The 26,539-nt window shown below is 39.2% G+C and overlaps 1 protein-coding gene and 2 long non-coding RNA genes across 4 annotated transcripts in view; 1 reads left to right on the top strand and 2 right to left on the bottom strand.

Annotated features, from left to right (window-relative positions):
• smarca2 (SWI/SNF related BAF chromatin remodeling complex subunit ATPase 2) overlaps positions 1-430 on the bottom strand; it is a 31,491-nt gene extending 31,061 nt beyond the window's left edge. For both annotated transcript variants that reach the window (XM_086075010.1, XM_086075011.1), the window contains exon 1: positions 298-430. The gene's annotated coding sequence lies outside the window, so the exon portion shown is untranslated. The remainder of the gene's footprint in view (positions 1-297) is intronic.
• LOC147173347 (uncharacterized) overlaps positions 1-26,539 on the top strand; it is a 52,536-nt gene that overhangs the window by 88 nt on the left and 25,909 nt on the right. The window contains exon 2 of the long non-coding RNA XR_015094763.1: positions 3,131-3,282. This is a non-coding gene — a long non-coding RNA (uncharacterized LOC147173347). The remainder of the gene's footprint in view (positions 1-3,130; positions 3,283-26,539) is intronic.
• Positions 18,412-24,691, bottom strand: LOC147173350 (uncharacterized). The gene is made up of 3 exons (XR_015094894.1): positions 24,572-24,691; positions 23,146-23,286; positions 18,412-19,691 (listed from the first exon to the last, which is right to left on the bottom strand). It is a non-coding gene; the product is annotated as an uncharacterized LOC147173350 (long non-coding RNA).

Below are 26,539 nucleotides of genomic sequence, written 5' to 3'. Positions count from 1 at the left end.
TAACATGTCGAATATGTTAGTGGACGTCCACCAATGTTGCCTTTTGGGGCCATTTTCTGGCTGACACACACACACACACCCCTCCCACCCCTCGCATGTACGTCTAAGCTAACGCTAAGCTAGGTGGCTAACGTGCTAGCTGGTTCTGATTCTGTGGACTCTCTCTCCCTCTCTCTCCCTCTTCCAAAGCGAGCGGTCCGCGTCAGAAAAGTTTTGACAGCTACAAGCAACGCAACGCGGTTAAAAACACGCCACATACGGTGACAAGGCCCCAGCCCCCACGTTGAGATCATTTACCTCTCGGTCCAAGTGAAAGTGGCACACAGCAGCAGATGAAAATAATCTAATGTTTCTCTAAAATATGACTGCAGTCGTCAAGTTCACTCCCCCTCCGTGCTGTTTTGCTGACATATTTAAAGTTGAGTTCGTTGGTGCCGTCGCCCATTGGCCGGATTCACAGGATGTCCCGCCTCTTTCGCTCGTTCCTTTTGTCTATTTGCTACTTGCCTTGTCGATCATGGTGTTTTCTTTCCTGGCTGTATTTTGGACTGTACTGTACAACTACTGCTGTAACTTTGTGGCGTACTGAGGGAGGAAATACGTTTAAAATAAAAGGGACAAAGACCAGTTTATGTGAAAAACGTTAATAGACGTATATGAAAATAGTGAATTGATTTAACAAGCTTTAGAAAAGGGATACATACTGATTATTTTTTGGGGGCCCCCTTGTGTGAAGTCCTTACGTTGACCACAAGGTGACAGCAACGCCCAACAGTTCCCGCCTCACGGTTGCCCATTCATGGCTATTTTACCTATTGAAATTAATTGAGGGGGGGGGGGGGGGGGGGCACCGTTTAAAAAAAAAAGAAGATTTTTTTTTTTAAGTGAATGAATAAGCTGTTTTTCTCATTTGTAGTCAGTGTATGTACTGCAGTTTCCGTTTGTTGGCTGTGCGCATTTAAGGGGCGTAGCATTGTTGTAATCTGATTTACTGATTTATGTTTATGCCACACTTGTTTGGTAGAATTATGTGAAGCTGCTTTCATGTACGCTTAACGGTCAAAGTGATTAGCAAGTTAACAAATGTAAACCGTCTTTCATATTAGTCCTGGTTCATTTGCCTTTGTTTTTGCATGACCCTAACCCAAAAGCCCAAAACATTTATCTCTAATAAATCTAATATTGTTTATTGTGCACACACACACGCACACGCACACACACACACACACACACACACACACACACACACACACACACATATGGGGGAAGAGGACTTGAAAAAAGAATCACATGTTAAATCGCAATATTGGGGGGGGGGGGGGTAGATCTTTGTTTTAATTTTTTTATCCCTCAGCCTTAGAATGATGGTTTGTATCCAAGATTGATGGAGAGCATTACTTGGTACTTGTTATTAGTTATTACCTCAAAAACTGCGGAATTGTCTGGCTGCACTCTGGCCCGCAATCCTTGGGTTGGACAACAGCACATTCAAAATGCCCCATCCTGACACAGGCCCTCATTTGAATATCTCGACTCAATTAACAAAAGCATTTGATCTTTGAGCTTGACTTCCCCTCTTGGGCCCGACTGCCATTTTCTTATTGGGTCATCCACACAGGAAACGGATGTAAATGCTACCCAAATCAACAAAACCAAGTCACCTTGCGGCCTGCGGACCCACTCAGGTCCAGTGAGCCAGAAAAAGGCTCAGCCGCAATCATTTGGCAGTGAAAGGCCGAGCGGTTGCGGCATGGCAGTCACCTTGAAAAAGACTCCGGTAGACCAGTCAGTGGCGTGACATTTTATTTAAATTTCTAACCTCTTCAAAGGCCGCCACGGTCACAATGGCACCGCTTCATCCTTTAATAATAATCCAATTAATGTCCATACTTAAGTTAAAAGAAATGAAGTGCTTTATCTCTAAATCCTGATCAAATTTCAGACGTGAAGATGTCATTTTAACTGGCATTTTTTAATCTAAATGTTAAAATAAACACTTCCTGATTTGCTTTTAGAATTGCATGGAGGTCTGCACCAAATCCTCTTGGGTCCTTATATGGCCCATGGACTCCCCATTCTCACACACACGCACGCACACACACGCAGATAGTGCATGGTCGTCTGCAGGTGTGCGCAAACAAGGGTGCGGCCCTCATTTATTTAGAGATGAGCCACAATTGGTGGCAAGGCTTTTTTTCTGGCATTTGAATGGCCATTACTTACATTGTGGTGCACTTGTTTTTTATGGCCGGTGGCAGACGGCCAAGTGGATGTTTGCACAGGAGATAGAGGAAGACTTGACAAGGCAGTGAAGCCACAGCTGACATCATTGTTTACGTGTCCACAAGTGTGTGTAAATACTTTTTTTTTTTTTTAAAGAGCTCAGTATTGTTCATTCGGAAATGTCATCATCATTGCTCTTTATTTTTATTTTATTTTTTTTATTATTATTATTATTATTTATATATATATATATATATATATATATATATATATATATATATATATATATATATATAAAAATTGTATGAGTATGTGTATGTGCGTGCGTGCGTGCGTGTATTTGTTAGCTCACCAAAAACCTATTAGAAAAAATCTCAAACCGTTCACCTAAACCGAACACCGCCGTCAGGAGACCCGAGGGGACCAAAGAAAACCAAGGAAGGTGAAATCCAGCACCGACCAGACACCACCCACCGGGCCACCCACCAGAATTCTTCCCCAACCCAAGAAACATCTAAATTCCAACAAATCCAAAAAAAAAAAAAAAATCAGGGAAACCTCAAGAGACCGAAGGAGAGACTGAGGAAAGGAAGTGCAAATTTTTACTCATGTGTATCTCGATGAAAATTGTTGTATTTAAGTGTTCCAAAACTTTCTGGGTAGAACATCCTAGAAAGTTTTCAAAAATTAGCCCTCAACGCCAGTTTCACTAATCAACACAAAATTTGGTGGACATATAGACAAATGAGCAATTTCAAAAGAAGATTTTTTTTGCACCATCTAAATTGGGTTTGTTTGATCATGTAATATCATTTTTCATGTATTTGACTATTATTGTGTAAATGCTGAGAGATGGGTCTTTTCACATCTTCATCCGACTTCAACGGCGCTTTTTTTTCCCCATTAGGTCAAAGAACAGGAAAAGCGTTTGACCTGACACAATTGGTCTTAATGCGCCAAAGCGTGGCTGTGACGCATCTGCTCGGATCCATCACGAGCAACTTTTCTTGGGTGATCCGGGGCTGCGGCGTTCAAAGCGCGGAATCCCAGAGTATGGCGGTAAGTGGAAATAAACCATAAGTCACAACATGCATCAGAGGTGGCGATTGTATTCACACTTTCTCCTAGAACTACAAACAGTACTTGTCAGAAAAAAAGACCGGTAAAAGTACTGATTTGACTCATTTTGACTCAAGTAACAATGAATTTTTACTGATAATTGTAATAAATACCCTTTGGGGTAACATGACACAATGAAAAGAACAACAATTTTGTTTTTCAAACCAAGCGCTAGCTAGCATTGGGCTAGCTAGCATTGGGCTATGCTTTTGTGCTATGTACCCATAGCTTTGCTAATGTTGTAAACAAAACAAAAAAAGCTCATTTATCTTATGAAAACAATAACACAATCCTGCTGACATATTGGCGATGAGCTACTTGTGAAGTCAACTATTTTCTTTTGTTTTTGTTTGAGCAGTTCCTATATGATTAATTGAAAAACTCGATGCGTTGGTTTTGTTCTCAGACCAAAGCCCTGTGTAATATTTACTGTTAAGTAGTGCTTTGCCGCCAACTTGTGGCAGTTATAAAACTTTTTGGAGGGTTTCCATTAGTAGCGGATTTTTACTATTTGCAGCAGGAGAATGTTTTTTTTTTATTTATTATTATTATTTTTTTAATGCTGGCACTAAAGAAATGTTTTCGTCACATTGCGTCTGAAGGTCGTCATCACTAATGCCGCATGGTTCACGTTCCTCCATGTCGCTGAGACTTTTTGTTTTTTAAAACGACTCAAAGACCTCAATCAGTCAATAACGATCACAACCACGTTATTTACCTCTCTCAATTTACATTTAATTTGAATCATGCCATCATCCATTGATGTCGAAACATTTCACAAGCCTATTTTGACAAAGTAAGAGAAAGCAGAAGTCGTCAAAAAAAAAAAGAGTCAAGTAAAGTAAAGTACAAAAACTTTTTTTCTCTCAAATGAACAGTAACAAAGCTCAGTGTGTGCGCTTTGTTACTTCTGACCACTTGCATACCATCGCTGAACTAATTCAACAAGGAACGGAAGGCAAAACACATTTAGTCCACATATGACTTGCAGATGGAGCCGTCGTACCTTTCTTTTACGCCCTCGCTGTGCGGACGAGTCGAAGATGAAGCGCTCTTAACGTCTCACAGATGCCGGATGCGCCTATGCGCAGGCAGGTATCCACTGTGACAAGCCCGAACCACATGCGCTTTAAAAAAGTTGGAAACACACGCAGCCTTGAAAAAAAACATTCACCACTTGTGTGTTTTACGCCATTTGGTCCCATTCCAAGCAAAGACACAACTCAATCACAGAGACGGAACGGAGCACTTGTTTGGCGGACATTTTTGCACCAGGGGCAAGAAGTGCACGGCCCCACCGTATCTAGCAGATCAGAAATCTTGTTAGTTGTTTGAGGAATGTGCGAAACCTTTGATCTGCTGTGGGCACAGTTTACCCCATTGGCCAATGGGGCATTTAAGATTAAGCCCTGTGAATTCTGCCTAGCAACAAGAGACCAGGAAAACACAAAGGGCCTGATTTACTGTACTATGATCCCAAATAGCAGGCGCTAAATTGTGTGGACACTCACTCTAACAGATGACGCATGTTGTTGGCAACAGGGGTAAAGAGTGGTGAAGACTTCAGTATTGGAAAGATTTAGGCCGCTCTGTTGGTTTTTACAATAAAAAATTTGGGAGAGCGCCAAAAGCGCAATTTGAAGTTGGAAATGATGGGATGAAAAGTGTCATTGGAAGAGGCAAACAAACATATTTCTACATTGATCACTGATAATTTTGGGGTAGCCAGTAAGCGCGTTGCATCGAGATACACAGGTATCAGTACCACCTCAAAAATATACGTTCTTTTCAAGTAACACCAAAATGATCACCGTTAAAATACAGGTGATTATTAGGCCCAAGTGGTCATGTACAATGTGATCTAATTTCTAAACACTCTTGGATGTATTCATATACTTATTAAAAGTTACGTAAATATTCTTAAATCTACTGGAATACTCTCTAAAAGTTACTTTAATACTAAAATATACAGAAATACCCCCTAAATGTAATCGAAACACTTCTAGATGTACTCAACTAAATACCACAATTTGCATATACTCATTCCGCTACTGTCTAAATAAAGTGCGTGGGAATTTTGCGTGTTTTAGATCAGCTTCCACATCTGTTTTCATACACAGTCAAGTTGCAAACTTTTCGTAAGTTCGGCCCAAAATGTGAAGTGAAGACACATCTGCGAGATAGCAAAAGGTTTGTTTGACTCATTTGCTTCCCAAAACGTATAAAAACCTTCTATTTTAAATATTGCCATGGTCCCAAAAACGCATTTATACGTTTTGTTTTTTTACTCTTTCTCATACTAGAGCATACGGAAGGCTTTGATGCAGCCTCTGACCTGCAAAGGTCGTTTTAAGCAATGGTAATTATTACAAAAAACGGCCAGCAGTGTATAAGAGATCAACCAGGGCCATGTTACAACAAGCTCTTTTCCCCACTGTTTTAAACAGATTTGTGAATAATGATTAAACGTAGCTATATTCTAATGCTAATTGCTGCAAAACGGAAACAGATACAAATATAAGTTTTTTGCTGATGAAAGAAGAGACTCAAATTTTTCTTTTGCATGTTCCATGTTTTCTTAGCAATAGAACACAATATTCTGTGTGCCTTGCAAAATCAGTCAAAATCCAGTAAAACAGCCGGGAGCGAAGGGGGTTGCTTCAGTGAAAATGGCTGTGAGTAAATGAGAAAGTTGAGCAACTGTACTTATTTTTTTCCCCCCAAGATTAGAGTTTAGGATTAGCGTTTTAGGCTGATAATTATGTGTAATCTTGGTGGTTAGGGCCATTGTTATGGTTGCGGTTGAGGTTAGGGCTGGGGTTGCCATATCAATTATTAACTTGTCCACCAACCTCCAAATTATTACTTTGCGTTCGTGTTTAGGCTGATGGTTTGGGGTTAGTGTTAGCGGTGCCACATAAAGCGCTAACTTTAACACATTAATTATGACTTCACATTTGCACCAACGCCGCAAACCTTACAATTAAAACGTCTTTGTAAATTGTCTCTCATCATGTCAATGATGTTGATACAGTATTGTCTCATGTGCGGCGTGTTAAAAACAATGTCGCCTCACGTGCCGGCGATTAGCTCCGAAATTGTTGCAGATTTCCTGTCGAGAGCCTGCAGGATGCTACGCACATGCTACTTTAAATCAACATGTGCGCTCTTGTGTTGTCCCGACAGTCCATATTTCTCTCAGGCGTAGCATCGCGGCGGCCCGGGGCGGTAATATTAAACAGCACGCTTTAACAATGAATGGCAGAACACCTGCAGCACAGGCAACTACAAAGGCGAGTTTCCTCCTGACAGCGCTTTCTCTCTTCCCCCGGCCTCCCGCCTGACCCCTGTTCCATCTTGGAAAAAGATCTCAGGCAGACGAGTCGGAGAGAGTCGCTTCAGCTAGCAGACAGCGCTCCCGCGGGAACGCTCGGCGACGGGAGGCGTGCCGAGGCGCACCTGCCCCGTAAATCTAGCCAGGGCTTCCCTTTCATGAGAAATGACAAATGGCGGTCTTGGAGGGAGAAATCTAAGGTGACCGCGGCAGATGAGCCGTGAAGTGTGTGACCTCATGTACACGTCTGGATCAGCACACATGAATACAGATGCTTAGTAATGCCACGTTTGGTTGCTACTTTTTTGCAAAAACGTGTACAATTTCCAGAAAGTTTAGGTACATTTTCATAGGGATTTAAAAAAAATATCCTGATTGTATACTTTTCATGGGAATTAGGGTAATTTAATTGAAAGAAATCGTATTCAAGCATATATTGAAACATTTTATTTTTTCATAACGGAGAGTCGTAAAGCATCCATCCACCAAATCGGATGCTTTCAGTAGTTAAATTCAGAAACATACCACCTTAAACACAATGCTCATCAACCGTATTAGCTAGCAAACTAACCTGAATTAAATGCTAGCACAATGATATGCCGTCAAACAAATGAATATATGTGCATAGCACTTTACATAAATGCTATTAACTCATTTGCTCCTAAAAATGTATAAATGTGTTCTATTTTAAATGTTTTAAGTGTCCCAAAGATGTATTTATACGGGGTTTAAAAAAAAAAAAAATATGCTAGAGCATACAGAAGGCTTTGATACAGCCTCTGAACTGCACAGGTGAAGCAATGGTAGTGATTACAAAAACGGCCAGCAGGTGGCAGCAGAGTATAAGAGATCAACAAGTAAAAGTAAACAAGCTCATTTACCCACAGTTCTAAACAAATTTGTAAATAATGACGAAACTTAGCTATATTCTAATGCTAATTGATGCAAAACGGAAATGGATAGAAATGTACTTTTTTCCTGATGAAAGGAGAGACTCGAATCTTTCTTTTGGTAGCTTCCATGTTTTTATAGCAATATAACACAATATTCTGTGGGCTTTGCAAAATCAGTCAAAATCCAGTAAAACAGCCAGGGGCGAAGGGAGTTGCTTCAGTGAAAATGGCTGGGTGTGAATGACTTATGTCATTAGATTCATCTTTTGGCATTTGTACACAATCATAAATGGGGAATACAGGCAAATTGTAACGCAAAGTAGACTACACGCAAGTAGAAGTTACAAGTTGAAACATACTGAACTTTCAGGAGCTGCACAAGGCGCATTCAAAAGCTGGCAAAAATAAATCAATAAATCAATAAATAAGTACAGATGAAATAACTCAAACTCATCAACAACAAAAAGATTCTACCAGATGGGCAAGTTGCTTTAGCCTTAGCACAAAAAAAATGCAATAGTCCAGATTTTCAGTGAATAACACAAAATAGTGTTGTTGTGTAATGTTACTAATTTATGGCACTTAAATGTTTTCGAAACATATAATGTATTGAGAGAGCAAGAACATGGATAACACAAAAATATTGTAAAACAGTGTACCAATCCTTCTGTGTTTACAGTAAACAAATCCCATCTTTTCCAAACTAACAAACTTAACTTACCTCATAATATGCATCAATAATAATTGTGAATTATGTACATTATTATATAAACCTACAACCATCGCTTTCTGTAGGTGTAAAAAAAAAAAAAAAAAACAGGGTTGAAGAAGATTGACATGCAATAAATTTCAACAAAAATTACGTTGTGCTGAAATACTTCCTGTTTTCATTCCTCTTTCAAATGTGTACCGTCTCAAAACAACCAGTGTGCCACCATCTAGTGGTGAGCAGTGGAATTACACCCAACGTAAATGAGATTTAGACTACAGTCTGCAAAACAACGGGAGCGCCAGCAGAAACCTGCAATGGAGAAGCGGGGTGGATTGTAGGCCAATTCACCAATGCCGAGCGGCGACTATGCTGGGGTCGACTGCATTTCTACTTACTTCCCAGCACTGCTTTGAACGCTTGACTTTGTTGCCGAAAGGCGATCGCGTCACTCACTGCTAAGCGTCTCCGCAACAAGTCAATCCACGCACAAAGTAACCATTAGACGCCTTGAAACCTACTGTACTGTTTCCCCACTCGCCCCCGCGCACTCCTTTGTGCTCGGATCACTGCAAACCTCAAAGGGCCCCGGAATTTTACAGCCGGCCAATCCCCTCTAAAAGCATGACACCACTTTAAAGAAATGCTCGCTAAACAAACACTACTTAAACACGCTGCGCCAGACGACAATTGCCCCCACTCTCTCGTAGGGATTGGCTAATCCCTGAAACACGGGCCTGTGACTAATGGCGGAATTTAGCAAGAAATCGGCTCCGGTTTCAGCCGGGCGCTTATCGACCCGAACGACGCGGAAACCTCGGGCCCCGTGATGAATGAGCGGCAGGGATCATGTCGTCTTTCACTGTCGCTTTTGTGCGGGTGATAATGAAACGTGTCAGAGAAGCATGTAACGAGGCCTTTTTTTTTTTTCTCGCAACGACAAAGAAGAAAAACGAAATAAGCCATCCTGTCAGAGACGTGGAGTGTGTACGCTGGCTGTTTTTCTAGCAGGGCGAGGTCGAGCGTCCGTATGAAAGTAGCTTGTGTCGGGGCCTGCGTCAACCTGCTGGGCCGCGGTGTGCTTTGCTAGAAAAACAAGGAATCAATCAGGCTCAGTGCGCGCATCAACAACGCGATGGATACGTGAATTGGTGCACGTTGCTCAAGAAAGTAAAACATCTGTCTCTCTGCTCTTGCTGCAATTCAGTGATCATTGTTTTTGGGAAATAACACAGTTTCCAATAGTACTGTTTATAGATACACACATATGCACACACACGTTTACTAATGGGTTTTATTTTTAAACAAATATTTTTGTATTTTTTCTTATTTTACTACTGTGGTGTTTTTTTTTTCATCTGGTAATTTTGGGTTTTAACTGTATTTTCTATATTTGTATATTTTTTAAAATTGTGTTTTTTTTAATTTGATTTTTTTTTGTCTATTCTTTAATATATATTTTTTAATCTATATATATTTTTGAGTCCCCAGTGTAGAATATCCATATGTCTGCCTTAGCTTGATTTATGCTTGACACATTTACTAAATCAGGCTGACACTAAATTAAATTGTAAAATTAAATCCATCTCCCAGACTATAGGGGGCAGCGTAGGACACCTATGACCTATGAACAACACTTTGTTGTTGTTGTTTTTTTTAACTAACTTTATTGACAACAATAATTTACAGGAACAATACAAAATATTAGAGTGAACAGTTTACATACATATAACACAATGAAAACAAAGAAGCAGGAAGTAGAAATCTCTTAATCGTCCACCATGTTTTTCATTTGGTCGCACATATTTTGATGTTTTTGTTTTTGTGGTATGAAAAATTTGGGCCATTTGGTAAGATGGTGGATGGATGTTAGGGGTGTTGTTGCGCAAATGATGTAATTTCACTGGATGGAACCATATTTAATTACATTGAATTGTATTTAATTACCTGTACATTATTACTGCAACCAACAACCCACCGGCCCGTGGGCCATTCGGTACTGGCAGCTACATCCCAATCAAGAATATCTGCCAGCACCTCGCTTCTCTATTTAGAATGAAGCGAGACAATGAGGATGTCATCACTTCCTTTTTTTTTAGCTCAATCTCAACACGTCGGGTCATGCATGTTGAATCGCTTGGCATGCTGAGGGAAATTTCCTTTAAAAAAAAAAAAAAAAAAGGAAAAAGGAAAGAAATCCGCAGAGGATAAGCCATTAGTGGCAACTCTATCCTGCGTCTTGATTTGTCATTGCTAGTGAAAGGAAATAGTGGCCACTGAGCTCTGTGAAACATGCAAAGCATAACATTTGCTCAGGCCGGCTCTCTTGTGGTTTTCAGGGGAAAGCAAACGATCCCCGAGCCGGCCTCGAAGGGCTCGCGCACGACCTCCCCGTGAACCGCTCGTTAATGATTATATCCTTGATATATGCGGCTGCATATGGTAAATGAGGGCACACTTACGGGGAAACCGCAGGGGCCTTGTTATGCTTTTTGGGCTGTTTTCTTACGGCCTTAAGGATGTCCACCTGTTTCGCGTTAGGTCCCAGCGGAGCGTCGCCGTCAAGTGGGAAAATGTGAAAAAGTAGCACAAAGTCGCTTCCAGTCATTTGGGTTCAAAGGCTCCACCGAGCCTCTTGCTGTGTTCGCTTCTTGGCCATGATATGTTGCCTACTGTATGCTTAATCATAAAAAAAACATGCAATGCAAAATCAAATGTATATATTTTTTTTAAAGGTTGTAAAAAAATGTATACCAGATGTTTTCAATTAAAAAAATCCTTCATTTTGACCCGCTACATCACAGCATTAATAGGCAAATTTTAAAAATGCATTCAGCAGAATCAGGTCAATTAGTGGAGCCCGGAGTTGAAAGCAAACATGGTGCATCAGCATTTAGCTGTTATGCTGCACGTAAATAGAATAAGATAACAGAACTGAAGTTGGCCCCAAGTGTAAATGCTTAATCCAAGTTAAAAACTTTGCTCCCCCTCCATATCTTTGATTAAGGTCTTTTAAGCATGTATTGTGCCATACGTTCTTTTAGTAAATTTAGTCAACTACTTTTTATTTCTGTATTTTGCTTAGAAACCTCTTGCCTTTGAATGCTGTTTTGTATAATGTAAAACACAAGGAGTTACCTTATATACGTGTGCTACAAAAATAAAGCTGCCTTGCTTTACAATTAACATATTTAATGCATATATTTAAATACATATCTATATTGTAAATCCTAAAATATTTACAGTGAGATACAAGTGACCCTACTCAAACAAAAGTTACCTAAATAAAAGTTTTAAAACAGTTATTTAAGATTAGATGCACATATTTATATATATATACATTTATTAGCGCCTTTACTCCCAATTTTTCATGGAAAATATACTGGATGTTTACCAGAATTGTTTTAAAGATTTTTAAGTGTTAAGAGTTAAATAAAAATGTAACATTTCTTTTGCAATGCATTTTAGTGGGTGTTTTTAATTATTATTTTCCTACATTTTACCCCAAGAGACTGGCCCACAATTTAGAGGGACCAGTCCATTAATCCATTTCGAATATAGATAGCAAACTGAAACATCAGTGGCAGAACTACATGTTAGTCGGACTGGGACAGCGTGCCTAAGTCAAAATGCCAGGGCCGATTTTTTTTGTGCCAGTCCAGCCCTTTAGATACTCACTGTCATGAGGGAACGTGAGTGAATGAAGGATGGTGGACCCAAATGCAGGGAAACAGGAATCAAGTGCAATGCGAGGTACTTTTATTAACCATAGGGAGAAAGGTGAGCAGACAACCATGACTGGACGTGACGTGACTGGACTGGTCGCCATGACTGGACGGGATGCGAGTAGACTGGTCGCCATGACTGGGCGGGACACAAGTAGACTGGTTGCCATGACTGGATGGGGCGCGAGTAGACTGGTCGCCATGACTGTAGGGGACGTGAGTAGACTGGTCGCCATGACTGGACGGGACGCGAGTAGACTGGTCGCCATGACTGTACGGGACGCGAGTAGACTGGTCGCCATGACTGTAGGGGACGTGAGTAGACTGGTCGCCATGACTGGACGGGACGCGAGTAGACTGGTCGCCATGACTGGGCGGGACGCGAGTATACTGGTCGCCATGACTGGACAGGACGCGAGTAAACTGGTCGTCATGACTGGACGGGACGCGAGTAAACTGGTCGTCATGACTGGACGGGGCGCGAGTAAACTGGTCGCCATGACTGGACAGGGGGCAAGTAAACTCGTCGCCATGACTGGATGGGGCGCGAGTAGACTGGTCGTCATGACTGGATGGGGCGCGAGTAGACTGGTCGTCATGACTGGACAAAACGCAAGTAGACTGGTCGCCATGACTGGACAGGATGCGAGTAGACTGGTCGCCATGATTAGAACGAGCAGGACGTGACAGGACCTGATTTGCCACTGAATCGAAACATGACACTCACCAACATAAAGTCTCATGGCACTTGCTGAGATCTCGCGAGATTTTGACTTTTAAATGACTTTTGATACATCCCGCCCCCCCTGGAGATTTGAATGTGATCTCCATATTGTCTGACTTTGGGGGCAACTCAATGTAGCGCTTCAGCTGTATCGTATCTCCAGTCGGACGTTGCCAAAAAAAAAAAAAATCCGAATGACTTATTTAGTCAGAAATGCGGGGGCTGCTCCACATGTGCGGACCACGAGGTCCACCCACTGGGGTCCCGCGGTGGATGACACCAAAGAGAACCTGTCATCTCTCCCTGACATTTACCAACACAATTAAACCTCAGCGTTCACGAGGTGTCGTCTCCCCCTTGCACTTGATGGCCTCGCCGGTGCTGGCCGGCATCCAGGGGCCTGTCTACATTTCACTGAGGGACTTCTTTGGGCGCCCAGCAATTTGCCTGAACAAACTTATCCCAGCTGTGCTCTGGAAAAGGCATCAGCGCGACAATTCCAGGCATGTCGGCCCCCTTTTCAAAAGCTGGGAGATGTTTCTCGTCTTATTTGAGTAAAAATAGCAACGCCTCCCGAGGACGGCGTGTGAGCGTCAAGATGAATGGCGCGGTAATTCGAGGCTTTGAATGTAATAAAAACAACAAAAAATCCAGGTTGTCGTAAATAACTTGGCCTCCGCCAGATGGAACAAGTATTTTGTCTTTTGAAGGCGCTCCAGGTTATCGGAATTTTCTTTGAAAGAAAAAGAAAGCCAGTCAGAGCCGCCAAAATATGAAGATGACATCAGGAGGAAGCAAAGAGACAAGGAAGGTGGCAAGGAGGTATTTTCCAAGGGGTAAACTGGACATAAGAAAGATAAGTTGAGGTGCAATAAGATGAAATCGCAATGGCATAATTAAAATATATCCAAAAGAACGAACATTTCAAAAGTATAAAAAATATTTGTATTATGATTTCAAACTTTAAAATGGCTTCTTAAACCTGCCATATGAAGGGATAATACATTTCATTTAAAAAGGCAGTATATACAGTATGCTTTTGATATATTTTAATAATAAATGTGTTAAGTTGGATGATATGATGTAACTGTCATTGCTGTTAATTTTAGATTCACTAGAAGATAAGGATGTTATATTTTGAAATTTGAGGGAGGTTAATATACAGTATTTTTTTTCTATTTAAAAAAACCCCCCATAAAATACAATAATATTATGTATTTAAAAAATGTGCAAAAAATAATAATTTATGATTCAGTTGAAAAGTATTGTACATAATATTTCTTTCTAAAGCCAACATTTATTAAAAATTAAATGCAAACATACAAAAAATTCTTTCACATACCACTAGAGGGAGTGCTACTCATATCACACTTAGGATCACAATTAGAAGGTACCTGGTCAAGTTTTGGTGGCGACAATGATTTCTTGTCCATTATTTCCTATATGGGGGAAACAAAGAGTTTCTTAAATTCTTAGTGATTCTTTGTCGTTTTGAACACGCGTTTGTAAGCTTTCAGGACACAGTTGCTGTTTTTGAGCTATTCACTCGGCGCTTTTGAACTTGGTGGTGCAGGGTGGTCTTGTTAAGTAACGGGTAACCCGGCCGTGCCTAATAATGTGGCAAGTGAGCACCTATTTACATCAAACATTCCACCGTCGTTGCTTGTTTGAGGGCAAACTGTGATGAAAAGAAGAAGGCTTGTTGCATAAACAACACGCAAAGAAATTCGTTTTGTTTCATGACTAAAATACACTTCTGACAACTCCGCTTCATTCAAATAGACGCTGTGCCCATTTCAAATCTTTTGCTAACCAAAACAGCAGCAGGTGAGCAGATTTTCGGAACAATTGAAGCGCAGGGTCTTATCCATAAGTGAAAAATGACTAGCAATAAACAATACTCATACAAAAAAAAGCGTAATCATTTATTTGAAAAATTTCAAGTTTCAACAGCTTGGTCACAATTTTGACAATAATATTATGATTGTATTGTTTTGTTGATATATATATTATATATATGTACATATACACACATACATATATTTATATGATATACAGTAAATATACCTTTATATATGAGGTCTTGTATAGTCAGAATAAAAGTGAAAGAATGAGTCGTTGTGAAATCTGACACATTGTGACAGGATGAGGTTATGAGCAGGTGAAATTCTGTCTGCAAGAACGGAGACATTGCTAGTTCCAACATGCTTTTCATGTTATTGGCAAAGAAAGTTCTCTTTCACAAACGAAACGAAAAACAAATTGCCATTCACTGTCACTAAAATGCATTTGAATCTTTTTGTGCATCTGGGCACAAAAAGTGGATCTTAAATGATGAAAAAAAGATTAATCAATCTGACCCTTAATTAGAGCATACAAAAAAAAATAATTTTAGATCTGTAGCAGCTATGGAAAGTAATATTGAAAATGGTTGTTTTATTTATCGAAGTTCTCGTATCAGCTGGCGCGACAACGGCCAACCGGCAGTCTTGAGGCGACGCGCATCAGCGGCAGTAAGTCACGCCAACGATTCAAATCCCTTCGGGGCGTTATTTTGAAAAGTCATGCAAATCAAGACGGGCCAAAGTGATACTTTGTCCACCTTCGTGTTTTGCGCCACGTATCCCGGTGTAACCTCCTGTGGAACACTTTTTGTGACACTGGATGCCTTTATTGGTTTGGTGTTGAAGCACCGGCATGTACTCGGGTTTTGGGAGTGAAAGGGGGGGCACTTACGGCCCCCCAGGGGGAGGAAGCACTTTGGAGATCATAAAGGTCGGTGGGTGAAATTGTTCCAGCAGCTGCCACTCTGATAGGGTTCGTCATTGAAAAGAACCCAATGTTCATTAGAAGCAATTCATTCTCAATTTCAACTGGGTTTATTCTGTGTGCTAAATTGCTAATATGCTAACATCACCGTCACATATGCGGGTGACGATGTCACAACGTTGTTTCGATTGTATCTGTTTTTTTAACTTAACTTTTGTATTCATCTCAATGAATTATTACATTAAAACGCAAAACATATTTTTAACTGTTTCATACGGAAATTTCCATTTTCAATAACATTAACAGGTTTCATAATGTCACAAGCTACGTTTTAGCTGACAGTTTTGATTGAGGTTTTTTTTCATGTTACAGTTAGTCGGGTTTCTCTTTTTCATATCTTGTCCACATGTCTCCGCCTCTTCTCGTCAGCCCTGTCATCCAATCAGCTCCCTCCAGCCACTCGTGCAATCCAGGTGTGCCTCATTGTCTCGTTAAATTGTTTAAAATTTCATTCCCATGGGTTCTTCTTAAATAAAACGGACAATGATTAGAATAGACAAATTCATTTTACAAGTTCAATCATTTCTTTTGACTAAACAAAATGACGGAAGTGTACTTTGTGTTGCAATCACTTAGTCACAACATACGACAATAAAATACTCTCAAATGGATTGTATTGCACTTTGATGAATTACAACTAAATAAATGAATTATAATCACAAAAACCTTTAAATTGATAATATTGAGTGGTAAAAAATTTAAAATAAACACTCATTTGAAGAATACAAAAGTAACAAAAAATAATACAGGTTAACTCAAACTAAATGGATTTTTTTTACCAAAATAAAACAAATAGTACCAAATTTTAATTAATTTATAAATGATAAAAGTTCATTGAAATTTATTATCGCATTCTAAATGTTAATACAATAATTTTACAAACATGTACATTTTATTCACTTGTTTATTTTGATTCAAAATCAGATCATCTCTTGTACGCTCACTTTTTTCTCACGAGCCTGGCTGGTCATTTGTGGCCCGGGACGACCTTGTCGGTAGAATCAAAACAACATGGCTGCTGCAGGTATCTTGATGATGACTCTCTTCCCTGGGTCGCCATCTTCCCGGGACCGCCATCAAAGCGTGCTCATGGCCTGATAAGATCGCGATCATCCATCAAAATGTTAACACGCTCTCGCTTAAATAAAGCCCCCCAGCACAGAAAAAAAAAAAACATTTCTATCTCCATTGTTCCAATGTGTTCTGCTGGTTTATAACAAGTAAAATACCCACATGCCTTTCACAGCAGTACAAAGATGACTCACTTCTCTGTGTTGCTAACTCTACTAGCATTAAGCTAAAACTGAGATTTCTGTTTCAGGTACGAGTATTAGAGAAAGAGACGTTGTATTAAGTCAAATAGCTGTAGTATCAAGTCAAAGATTTGATGTATTAAGACAAAAAGGTCAAGGTCAAAAAGTCCAAACGAACGGAGTGCAGATGAAAAAAATAATAATAATCCAAAAAGTAACTTGAAGACTTGAGAGTTGATTTATAGCTCGCACCATCCTCATTCTATAGGGGGCGTAAATGAGAGAAAGATGGCGGGCGTTTCGGGCGCACATGTTGTGCCTGCGAGATGGAAGCGTGTGGACGTGGCCCCGCCTCCCCGCTGTGTGATTGACAGCCTGGTATTCGGACATATACGAGAGACGGATACGGTTATTCTTGTGTGTGTTTGCATGTGTGCTGTTGCATGTTGAGACAGCTTGATGCCAGGGAACTACGCTGGAGTGATTTGAGGAGCTTCATCTAGACAAAAGTAGTGCTTTGCCGCCACCTTGTGACATTTTCATGCCAGTGAAATATACTGAAGTGAGTTGAAGAGCTTCAGTTGGACAAACATAGTGCTTTGGCACCATCTTCTTGACATCTTGGTGTCAAGGAACTACAGTATGTATTGACAAAAGTAGTACTTTGCCACCAGCTTGTTGAATTGAGTTGAGGATCTTCATTTATACAAAAGTAGTGCTTTCCCGCCATCATGTGGCATCTTGGTGCTAAGGAGCTATGTTGAAGGAGCTTCATTAAGACAAAACCAGTGCTTTGATGCCATCTTATGTCAAGGAACTAAGTAAAGAGCTTGGTCGGTATCTTGTGGCATCTGTAATGAACTATGTTGAGGTTAGTTGAAAAGCTTCATCTAGTTTTTTTTTGGCCAAATATGCTGCCGGGCTGGATGGAGTTGTGAAGCGAAGTGCCTTTTAGTATCAGGTGCATCATCTTGAGAGGACAGGGAACATTCCAGGATGGCCAAACGGTCAAATTCGCCAACGGACGAGCAGGTGGCCGAGCGTGCGGCGTGCACGCTGTGTACAACTTAAAAGGCTTTGCGTGTAGATTTGAGCGCACCTGACATGAGAGACTCCACATCGCAGCCGGGCGCTCGTTCCTCATCTTTATAAGCAACACGAGACGATCCGCTTTCCTTCAAGCTCACCGGCAGAAGCTTCTGGGAAACTCAATGTTTTTTATGTGAGTTTCAACGTTTGAGTTTTGGGTTAAAATCAAAAGCAAACAATTTGGTGGTATGCACAATAGTGATTATGTTAGCTTTCTAATCAAAACATGTATTACGTTTTATGATGTTTTAACACACTTATTCCAAAACACACAGAAAGCATGATTTAAAAAAATTTGAAGATACATGGGAGGTATCATTCTTTTCCATAAGTATCAGTTCAATTGTTGTTTTTTCATTATTTTGAAACAGACAAAAAAACACACACACACACAAACACCATTTTTTTTCTTTTTTTTTATTAAATGGTTTATTTCAATTAAAACATAATTTAAATATTTTCGGAATAAATTCATGATAAACTAGAAAATGCCATTTCTGGAGAAGGCTGAGAGGCTGAATGAATTATTTTGGCATGAAATGATTTGGAATTATATTGAATAACTGAACATGTTGAAGTGGGAACGGTTTGAATTGTTAAAAACATGGAAACTGAAGGTGAATATGTTAAAAAATTATTAATTTTTGGCGTTTGAAAATGTTGTGAATTTAGTGGAGAGGAATAATAAATAAGATGGCTTTAATGATCTAAACATGTTGCAAGTGGAGTTGGGGCACTTCCTGTTGATTTTGAAGAATTTATGGGTCACTTCCTATTCAAATTGGGGCACTGCCTGCTGATTCTGGGGCACCGACAGGTCACTTAATATTCAAATTGGGTTTAATAACTTAAAAAATGTACTCTCTGATAAGACCTTTTTTGTTGTTGTTGTTTTTTGTGTGTTTTCTTTTTCTTGTGTGTTGTTTGACAGCACCGTTCTGGTTTGTGTGCTCAGTTTGAATTGAATGTTGGAGTTTGAATTAATAAAGAAAGCAACAACAACAAAAAGTTCAAATTGGGGCACTCCCTGTTGATTTTGATACACTTCCGGGTCACTTCCTGTTCATTTGGTGGCACTTCCTGTTGATTTTGAGGACCTTTGCGGGTCACTTCCTGTTGTTTTAGGGGCATTTCCAGGTCACTTCCTGTTACATTTGGGGTACTTCCTGTTACATTAAAAAAAGAGCTGCATCTGGAAACAACGCAAAACATCATATTTATTACTAACAAACCAATTTTAAGGTGCAAATGCTGCCGCGTGACGGACGTAAAAGAATGAAGATGTGTTGGATTTTTTCAAAGGTGGCGAGGGAATCGTCATCCCGCCACAAGGAAAATGTCCAAACTTTACAAGCTTTAACATCCAAATGTGAAAAAGGGAAAGTATGCGTCTAAAAAGGCGGCAGATTTTCCGGCCGGGATGGCAGGTTAGCCACGGTCCAAGCGGCAGGTGACTGGAGGGGGTCATAGGGGGGCCAAGGGGGCAAAACGAGTGGGGGGGCTGCGCTGCCAACAACTGGGAGACATCACAAGTGTTTTCCTTCAAGTCAAGGTGTCGTTTCACACTGTGGAATCTTCTGGCTGACAGCGCACGATTGATTTGCAAGAGGCGGACTGCTACAATGATGCCCCGACACCTGTGTCGCGTTTACGCCCTTTTGCCGCTCATTAGCGCAACATTGGAGCTGCTTCATTTCAGTTGCTTCCCACCTACAGAAAACCAGCTGGCTTTTCATTTTGTTTTGTTTTTAAAACTCACCACCACGCTTAGAGATGCAATGCAGAATTTTCATCTGTAAAGAAAAAAAAAATTCGGTTAGTTTTGGATAAAAAAAATAAAATTAAAATACTAATTGTGGTACTATAACACAATTTTACGCATTTTTTTAAAAAACTTTACTGCAATATTTCAAAAAAAAATTAAATTATATTTTAAATTCTAAATAGACTTTAATTTTAAATTGTAGCGCCCCCACTGTGTTGCCCTCCCGATTAATTTTCCAAGTTTTATCATTGTTTTTCTTTTTGAAGATTTTGGTGTGTGTTTTCTAGCGCCAATTAATTTCAATGGGTATCAATTATATGCAATTATACAAATAGCAGGGGTCTACTGCTTAGTTTTAAGCTGTAATATCACCATTCAACACTAGATGGCCTAGTTGCGCTTGCACCTGGTTCTATACTCCAATGTGAGTAGGCCCTAATAATTTGGGGATTTGGAATGACATGCAAGGATTAACATAGTACCCGAATAATATAAAAATTACGAGTGAGTTGGTCTTCGTGAAAAAGGCACAAAAAAGAGTCCTTGCAGTTAATGTTGGTTTGCTGTTCAGCACTTTTGTGCTATCCTTGAATGGCGAAAAATGTCCTAAAAAAAAAAAAAAAACATTATCAATGGCTGAAACCAATGAAGTCAGTCTAAAAGCAACTTTAATCATAATTGTATTTATTTATTATTTTAAAAACGCATTCTACATTTACTGGTTATGTTAATGGCGGCGTTTCAAGGTTCGGGGACTCTTGAGATCGAACATCTGCCGAGGCCTGAGAACTGGCCTTCATCCACGCAAAACATAAATGTCAGTCGGCAAAAGTCATAAATGATGTGAGTACAGATGTCTTGCGCTGCCGCAACGTTTGCTTTGACACTTCTTTTTCCCGTTTGAGCCCAAAAATTAACAACAACAACAACAAGTTTCTAATGCTAAAAGTAAAGTAAAAGTAAATAATAAAAAAAGGTATGAACTCTGAAATGCACGTTAGTAGAAAAGTGAAATTTTCTTTTTACTATGAATTACATACATTTAACACCACAACAATCGAGGCTATTTGTTAGCCTGACTATGGCAATTTGTATTGTTTGTTAGCATTAAGCTAAACAGACTTTTTGAAGGCAAAATGTACAAAACACAATTCAAGACACTATTTGACAGTTACAGTTTTCAAATATAGTAAAAGGAAAGTGTAGTCAAAAACAGTACTTTAAGTGCATTAATGAGGTATTTGTACTCAATTACTTGGCGCGGCTGCGAGCGGGCGGCAAATGTTTCGCATTAGCCGCGTAAAACGCCTCCTGTTCCCCGAGATTCGCTTTTACAAGCGAGAAACTGGATATTTCATATTTCATTCTGCTTTGTGGATGGCAGTGCACATGCGAGTGGTGAACCCACCCAACCCCCACCCCTTTGATCGCCCCCCCACCTCACCGCGACTAATTGTGGGGCGGAGAACAAATGAAAGGAATATCGGGGGCCATTTCATGGGAATTGGCTGCCCGCCGCTAGCGGAATTAGCTCCCTTTCCGCGCAAACGATAACTTCATGCTGCGACGTTCGGGGGAGGTTAACGGTTTACTTTATCGTCACTGTGACAACGTAAGGTCACGGGGTCCCAAATTGTAGGTTCAGGGGCAGAAAGGGGTCACTTTTTATTGCCTCTTGTGTCTTAAGGGTTTTTTATTGTAAGTTTATGTCATTGTCATGGCTATGCCAAATGTTTTTTTTAGCATATTTTGGTAGCGTGAAGAAATCCCATCATGTCAGTATTAAGATCTGTTTTAGTTTTTTTATTACGGCACTTTTGGCATGGAATTCTACCACATTTTTAAGTGTTCCAAAAAGATTAGTAAATTGTGTTGTATGACATCATTTATGTGTTAAAGTAAAAGTATCTTTTCTTATACTTGCAGCACTTTCAGTGTAAAATTATACAACTATATTACAGAAGCAGCTGAAAAGATGTCTTCAATTTGGTGACATAATTTCCGCAAAACTCTTTCAAGACAATCTTCTTTTTTTTTTTAAGTATTAGTTACAGCATTTTTACCACTTCTCTCTCAACAGTAAATATTCTCCAATTTCTGTAGTCCTCCATGAAAGAAACATTTGGGATGGGAATGATTGCTTGGTATTTTTTGTCTGAATCGTAACTCAAGGATTCCTTTTACGAAAAAAAAATGCCGTTTTCTACTCATTACGCATTAGTAAGAATTGCTCCTAAATGATCAATAATCAGGACACTTTTGTTTGTCTTGGCGCGGTGTCGGGTGGTGAGCGTCAACAAACTTGCCGGGTACAAATGCGCAGGAGTAACGTGCTGTTGTCGTTGTCTTTCTTAGTGTTTAGCGAGACAGGTGTCACACGCTCGTTGACCTCTCAAAGCTGTGTACGCAAAAATAAAGGTGAAAAAACAAAACAAAAGTGCTATCTGTTTAGCAGACGTTGACCACTACTTCCACTTTCACTATTCACACTTGGCATGGATTAAAATGCAGTTGTAGGTTGACTTATTTGAAATACCCCCCCCCCCCCCCAAAACTTTGTTTTTGTTTTTTTACCCCCAAAAACAGCACTGTATTGTAATATAACAATAATTATTATTATTAATATTATTACTAACTAATAAAAGATAATGTAAAGAAATAAACTCAGTTATAAAATATAATTACTGTACAACTGTTATGACTGTTTTGGGTTGCATCATTGGGTTATTGTGTTGTGATGTCAATGTTGTCAGTTGCTTATGCAGTTATTATGTCCCTTGTGATAATGTATGATGGTGACGTATTAGCAACTCTTAGTTTGTCGAGTCATATGCGGTTACTATGCCCCTTATAATGATAATATATGATGATGATGTATTAGCCGCTCTTAGTTTGTCTCGTCTTATGCGGTTACTATGCCCCGTATGGTGCTAATGTATGATGCTGTTGTATTAATTTGTCTAGCCACTCTTATTTTGTCTAGTCTTATGTGGTTACTATGCCGATGATGATGATGACGTATTAGCCACTCTTAGTTTGTCTAGTCTTATGTGGTTACTATGCCCCTTATGATGATGATGATGATGATATTTTAGCCACTCTTAGCTTGTCTAGTGTTGTGCAGTTAGTATGTGCCTCATGATAATAATGTGTTAATTTGGTCAGTTGCTATGTGCCTCTATTAGTTAATCTTAGTTTGTCCTGTCACTCTTATTTTGTCATATTGAACTTTATTCTGTCAAGGGCAAAAATTAACATGTAGTAAAGGAAATTACATTTCCAATAAAACGCATCAACCCACAATGTATTGCTTTTTAAATTACCTTTTTTAATCAAATAGATCTCAATTCTACTGTGACTTCTTTCAGGCCAGCAGGTAAAACTAAGGCCAAATGGGTAAATTGGGTTGACGTGATTTCGTTGGTGTGTTGCGCGTGTGTTTGTACTCCACACACGACTCACTCCTCGCGGTTTCAACGTACAGTCGGGCGACAAATGCTGCTGTCGTGGAAACAATTCAAGCAGCCAAACTGTCTCTGCCTGGCACGCCGCCTTGTAGTCTTGCGCCGTCCCGCCGCCAAACTCTACCTGCCTCCTCTTCAGCCGGTAAGAAATGCAAAAAGCTGGACGATGGACAATATCTTTTATTAAATTCAGCGGTACCATTAAATAAAATGCCTTTCATATGAATTCATGCTTCACTTGACTCTTTTTTGAGTGTAAGCCTAACAAATAAGACCAAAACATGTATGTACAATAAATCTGATATTATAATACAGATTAATGTATTGCTTGCTTTTGTTTGTAACAAGAATAAAATAAATGAAATTAAATCAAAAATTATCTCAGCCATACGACTTGAAATCACCCTCTTGCTTCAATTCAATGGACATTGTGCTGCTCTTTTGGGTGTGTGTGTGTTTGCTGCCACAGGGGGGCAGTGTAATACAGACATACGCATATAATTAAGCCAGTCATGACTGGATCTTCGTAGAGGATAAAACATTTTTTTGTTATGAACTCTTCGGTTGTATTATTGAGCTACCTGGGCGGGTGGAAATATAAAAAATACTTTTAGGCGCCTGATGTCGGAGGTCGAACAGCATATTTTTGTGACACCTCTTAAATTAAAGGCGAACGTGTACGCTTCTCATCTCACAGTCCAAATGCATGTGGAAATGTTTCAGTGCAGTGCCAGGCTTGGCAAAGAGCAAAAGTGTCTCGAGATGATTTATTGACAGAAATGATTCTTCTATACAAAACCCGTTTCATCAGCCAGCATTGGCACTTTTAGTTTTTATTGTTTGCCCTCTTGGCTCAGAAAATTGTAAGCTCCTTTTATGAAAAATTCCACTTTTTTATTTGATGGGGGTTTTTCTCTTCTAATAATTTTATCTTAATATTCGATTTATTTTTTATTTTATTAATATGTTTTTCTTTATTTAATAGTTTATGTAATTCTTTGTTTATTCCGTTTTATTGTAGTTTTTATTTTAGTATTTGATTAGTGTATTTTATCCTTATTTTTATTTCATTAATTTTTTCATGATTTGTGTGAACGTTTTATTCGTTTGTTTTACTATTTTTTTTTGTATGCGAGCTGTTAAATTATTTTTTAGAATATTTTGATTTCATTTTTATTTTAATAATTTGTTGTTCAGGTTTTAATTTAGATTTTTTTTAATGCTGGTATTTATTGTTTAGTTTTAGTTCAACTTTAAATGTTACATTTACTAATTAATTTGCATTTGTGTTTTATTTTTGTTTATTTTTCCTTTACATGACTATTTTTCCTGTATTTTCTCTATTTTATGATATGAACATGAATCTATTTAACATGATATCATCTGATCTTACAATATCATGTTTGAACATATCAATCTCTAAAATATTGATTGTAAATATTACCTCTAATATTGTGCTCGTGAAGCTGGAGGTGGTGCAGGCAGCCAATGGCGTCGCTGGCTGGCATCCCCGATGGGAAGCTGGCAGTGGCGACGCCGTCGAGTCCCGTCAGCGGGTTTGTCCCGGCGCTTAATGGCATGTTATCACAACAAATCACAGTTGTAACAAAAAACACTTTTCCACCCCCCCCCCCCCCCCCCCCCCCATACTCCCTCCGAGGCCACACGCCATTTCCAGGAACAAATAAAGGATTTTGTTTGCATGCTTACAACGAAATCCGGATCTTCTCCTCACCTGGACGAAGTCACCTTTGAGTACTGATAATCTTAGAATAGGACATGGGATTCACTAGTGCCACATAGAATACTGTCATTTGTATGCCTAGCTTTTTTTTTAGCCTCTTATGATTGCTGAGAATGCCAAAATGCAAAAGCATAATTTTGCAATCTCTCTATTGGCAAAGGTTGCATACTTTGAAACCCTACTCTCGTTTTGAAACACAATTTTGAAACCCTAACCCTTTTTTGAAACCTTACTTTGAAACCTGCAGAAACTTTCTTTGAAACCCTATTTGAGACCTTAAACCCATTTTGAAACCCTTTATTGAAATCCTAACTGTAGTTTAAAACCCTAATCTATTTTGAAACCCAACTTTTTTTTTTAAATTCTCAAATATTTTTTCTTGCTGACAAATTTCAGCCCAAAGTAGAATATTCACATTTACAAGCCAATTTACAGTGTGAGCCTCCTTCCAGTCTGTAACAAGCTGCTTCCCATTGGTTCTCTTGGGAGAGGGGGAGGGGCCAGGGTGGGAATTTCTCTTGGTAGGATGTTGTGATCTACTGAACTCATCTTGTTCTCGGATACCCCTCAAGTATCCAGCCGCCCCCCATAGCCCTTCATCCTTCCAAAAGCCCACATGTGCCCAATATATCACCCCCCCCCCTTCTTTTGTTTATTATCTCCTTGGATAAGCATGTGGAATCCCCATCTTCCAGTCTTTTACAAGCTCACAGCAGCCGGTCTGGTAGTGCGCGCGCACGCACACACACATGCACACGCACTCACACACATATGATATCTCCAATGTAACAATCAAAGAGGCACGCGAGATTTTGCGCGTTTCCGCTGGCGCGCAGATGTGCAACTTCAAACGGGCCAACATCTTATTGCCATGTGTCAGCATTGAAAAAGAAGAGCAAAACCCTCCGAAGCCAGCTCGTAAATAAGCGCGCTACACAAAATACATTTTGGCTAAATAGAGTCTTTGCATTTTTGTTGTATTCTTGGACCGGGCTTGAAATGCACAAAACGCCCACAGTGGATCCCACGGGGCATCCTCCGATGGCTTTTGGTGCAGCATGTGCACCGGCAAAACAAATCACAGAAACACTTGTCCCTCTTTTGATTTTCATTTGAACTGCTGGTTGTTTTATTACAAAATCTGGATATTTTATTTCTTAATCATTTCATGTAATCTTATTTTGTATTTCATAGTAATCTATAAGGCAATATTTCCATTTTACTGTTTTCATTTTACATATTGCTGCTAATTTTCTTTCATTATATATATATATATATATATATATATATATATATATATATATATATATATATATATATATATATATATAATGTACACCGTTATTATTATTTATATTTTTAGACTTTTGAGCAGCACTGTATATATATACTGTATATTTAAAAAGAGAGAGAATATATTATATTTATTATTATTTATATTATACTGTATATTTATAATTATTTTCACTTCAGTATTTTTTTTACTGTTGTAGATTTTGATGTGATATTTGATTTGATTCGATTCATAAAGTTTGCCTATAAAGTATACATTACTCATATATTGTAAAGTACACATTACATATTACACTAAATACATGAAAAGGAAACTTTATGAATCAAATCAAATCAAATTGTTTACGATTATTTCATATTATTAGATTTGAATAT

This window comes from Leptonotus elevatus, chromosome 5 (genome assembly GCF_054856555.1).
Source record: "Leptonotus elevatus isolate MCC_2025b chromosome 5, RoL_Lele_1.0, whole genome shotgun sequence".
NCBI lineage: Eukaryota > Metazoa > Chordata > Actinopteri > Syngnathiformes > Syngnathidae > Leptonotus > Leptonotus elevatus.
The sequence above is the reverse complement of the archived record's forward strand: the minus strand, read 5'-3'. Positions and strand labels throughout refer to the sequence as shown.